Here is a 3,816-nt window from a genome sequence, read left to right as displayed (position 1 = left end):
ATGCAGGCAGCCATGATGCTGGAGAAGAAACTGAGAGTTCTGCATCTTCATGAGAAGGCATCCAAGAAGAGACTTTCTTCCAGCCAAGTGGCAGGAGGGTCTGTTTTGTACTGGCCTGAGCTCCAGAAACCACAACCATAGTAATTCACTTCCTTCAAAAAGGTAACATCTACTCCCACAAGGCACATCTCTTAATATTGCCACTTTTTAGGGTCAAGAATATTTAAATCACCACAGTATACTTCAACTATGAATTCTTTCATGCATTTAAATATGATTAGGACGTGCAGAGGCTTTAACATGTTAATTACTTTCAGATGGTTTCTCTCTCATATGTGTTCATTTCTGTATTCAGAAACCACTGTGGCATGTAAACGATTTCCCAACTTTGGAACAATCAAAAGGTTTCTGCTCAGTTTGTGTTCTTTTATGTCTTTGGAGACTAAAGAGATACGCACAGGCTTTACCACATTCATTACATCTCTAAGGTTTCTCTAAAGTGTGTGTTCCTTTTAGTGTTTGGAGAGTACAGTGACATGCATAGCCTTTATCACATTGACTACATTCATAAATTTCACTCTGCACATTTTCTTTTGTGTATTCAGAGATGACTGTGTCCTGGAAAGCCTTTACCTCATTCATGACATTCAGTTTCTTGCTAGTATGTGTTCTTTTATGTAATGGGTGATGACTGTGCAGTGCAAGGGCTTAGCACCTTGCCTCTCTTGAATGCGTTCTATTATGTAGTTGCAGATAAAAGTGAATTGTCAGTTTTTCCCCAGTGATTACATTAATGAGGATTCTCTCCAGTGTAATTTCTTTGTGTACGTGTAAAGAACTATGACATGCAAAGGCTTTACCACATTGTTAATATTCCATTAGGTTTTTAATCATAAAAACTTAACTATTCATAGGCCCGTTCCCACCCCACTTCTAACGTAAATTTTTGAAAAATTTAAACTTCAGTATCATCATAACTTTCATTTTCCTGACCTAAAGTTCGATATCGATGGCGTAACACTAAAATCTGAACAGCACTTACCCTTTCTCTAACAAAAGTTCAGCAGCCTGGATGAAGAAAAACCAATGTAAGAAAGACCCCTACAGATATCAGGGCCCCCAGTGTCACGGCCCCCGTCAGTATTGTCTTTACTGACATCCAATTCCCTTCCTGTAGACACCATGTCTTTTTCAGGTCCCCGTTCCCATACAGGGCTGTGAACTCCGTCCAGCCGCCATTGTTGTGGATCCAGTCAGCCAGGTGTATTTCTAGATAGGCCACCATCCAATCCTGTATGTGCCTCACCAATGGCTCTAAGTTTTTGTCCATACTCTCAGCACACAGGGCCGCCCCAAAGACAAAGAATGCCACAAGACGGCCCCAATTGGGGGCTCCTTGGAATAGTTCCTCAGAAACCTGGATGAAGCATTGTTGGGCTGAGTCTGGGGTCACGTGTAGTTGAGCAACCAGGTCAGAGAGGGTGAGCTGGAAGCAGGTCTCAAATTCATCTCCAGCCGCCCGCATGGCTTGGTGTAGCAGGTCGGCTGTTGGGCCTTCTCCTGGGCCAGCTCCTCGGACATAACCCTTCTGCCTTAGCTTGTAGCCTACAAAGTCAGCCACTAGAGCCCGTGTATCTGGGGTTGAGGCTGGGGTCGTCATCAGGTGCATTCAGCTGGGTTCCAAGTTTCCAGCTCAGTGATGTCAGACTGCGTTTCCTGCTTGAAACTGGTGCTCAGGCCTCCGGTCTCATATGTTGAGCCACCTCGAATGCTTTCATGTGGGCAAACAGGGATTTGGAAAGAACAATATTAGGATTGAGTGCCCTGAAGAAAAAATAAAATAGAAAAAAAAAAAAGAAAAGAAAAACAAGAAAAAAAAGAAAAAAGAAAAAAAAGAAAGAAAAAAGGAAAAAAGAAGAAAAAGAAAGAAGAAAAAAGAAAAAAGAAAAAAAGAAAGAGAAAAAAGAGAAGAAAGAAAAAAGAAAAAAGAAAAGACATAGGACAAAAGAAAAAAGAAAGAAAAGAGAAAAAATAAAAAATGAAAAAAGAAAAAAGAACAAAAGAAAAAGGGGAAAAAAGAATAAAAAAGAAAAAAGAAATAAGAGTAAAAAGGAATAAAAAAAGAAAAAAGAAAAAAAGAAAAGAAGAAAAGGATTGAGTGCCCCCCTGTCTCAGTGAGCAGTGGCAGCTCACACACAGGATTTAACCAGTCCCTGGGGTGCTCTGAACCTGAAATGAGGCAAAGGGAAGGAGTACTGTCTAATCACTCCCGCCAGTCTCCAAGGCCAAGTCAGTCCAGGTCTCTGTTAGAATTCTAGTCATTTTCTCTATCTGTCCTAAAATCTGGGGCCTAAATGCACAATTTCTAATTCATCCTCAGCTGGGCGGCCAGTTCCTGACTTACCTGGGCAACAAAGACAGGTCCATTATCGAGTCCTATTACCTTATTAGGTATTGCATACTGGGGAAAGTTTTTTCTAAGATATTAGAAATATAAAATCTAAAATTAAAAATAAAATATAAAATATTATTATACTTATACTTTATATTTATAGTTTATTTTTATATTACTTTATATTTTACTTTTTTATTTTATATTTTATACTTTATATTTTATATTTGAAATATTTTATATTTTCTTTTTGTACTTTGAATTTAAATTTTATATTTTACATTTCATATTTTATTATATATTTTGAATTTTAAACTTTATTTTAAACTTTATATTTTACTTTATTTTATTAATTTATATTTTAAAATTGTATTTATATTATATTTTATATTTATGTTTTATATTTTACATTTTATTTTATTATATATTTTAAAATTTAAACTTTATTTTATTTTATACTTTATATTTTATTTTATTTATTTTATTTTTAATTTATATTTTAAATTTGTCCTGCCAGGACTGAGTTAGCATCAGTGATGCCTTCTTCAGTTGGTCCCTATTACCTGTTATGTTGGTTATGAACTAAACACTTGAAAGTGTAAGACAGACCCAACTATTTGCCTTTAAAACAGGAAGTTCATAAGAAGACCATCAGAGTTAACTAACCTGGGCCCTAGGAGACTCTCAGAGACTGAGTCACCCACCAAAGAGTATACACAGGATGGACAGAGGTCCCCAGTATTATATATACTCTATGTGCTACTCAGTCTTCACATGGGTTCCCCAACAACCGGAGTGGGGGATGTCCCTTAAGGTGTTGCCTTTCTGTCCACACTGTTCCCCATACTTGGCTGGCATGTCTGACCTCAGTAGGAGAGGATGTGCTTAACCCTGCAGAGACTTGACATGCCATGACTGGGGGATACTCAAGTGGACCCCAACCCTCCCTGGGGAGAAAAAAAAGGAGTCAGGGATGAGGTACTGTGGAAGATGGAATGGGGAGGGGGTAGTAACTGAGATATAAGGAAATATATAAATAAATGGGAAAAGTAAATAATACATATAAATAAAATAAGAATATACAAATCAGCATATTAGTTTTAAATTTTACCCTACTCAATGTCTCAGGGCATAAGCCAAAGTAGGGAAGATTTTTGACAAAAGTATCACACTAATGACCTGTAACTAAAGTTTTCTCAGAGTCTATTTTCCACTGAACAAGCACGACCTCAACTACCTTTGGCTGCACTACTGTCAACACCCCAAGCTTCCATGTCCTATGAGAACAACTGATTAAGATCCATGTACAGCTCTCTATGACTTTGCCATCTCAGTTTGTGATATTCTCCACATTCCTTCAAAAGAGAACATAGATTCTGTCCAGCAGCATAATCACATCTGGATACCATTTTGTTGTTGTTGTT

At 37.5% G+C, this 3,816-nt stretch overlaps 1 pseudogene; it reads right to left on the bottom strand.

Annotated features, from left to right (window-relative positions):
- Positions 1 to 1,060: 1,060 nt before the first annotated feature.
- Positions 1,061 to 1,660, bottom strand: LOC117701263 (bcl-2-like protein 2 pseudogene; annotated as a pseudogene).
- Positions 1,661 to 3,816: the final 2,156 nt, after the last annotated feature.

This window comes from Arvicanthis niloticus (assembly GCF_011762505.2).
Source record: "Arvicanthis niloticus isolate mArvNil1 chromosome Y unlocalized genomic scaffold, mArvNil1.pat.X SUPER_Y_unloc_15, whole genome shotgun sequence".
Lineage (NCBI taxonomy): Eukaryota > Metazoa > Chordata > Mammalia > Rodentia > Muridae > Arvicanthis > Arvicanthis niloticus.
The sequence above is the reverse complement of the archived record's forward strand: the minus strand, read 5'-3'. Positions and strand labels throughout refer to the sequence as shown.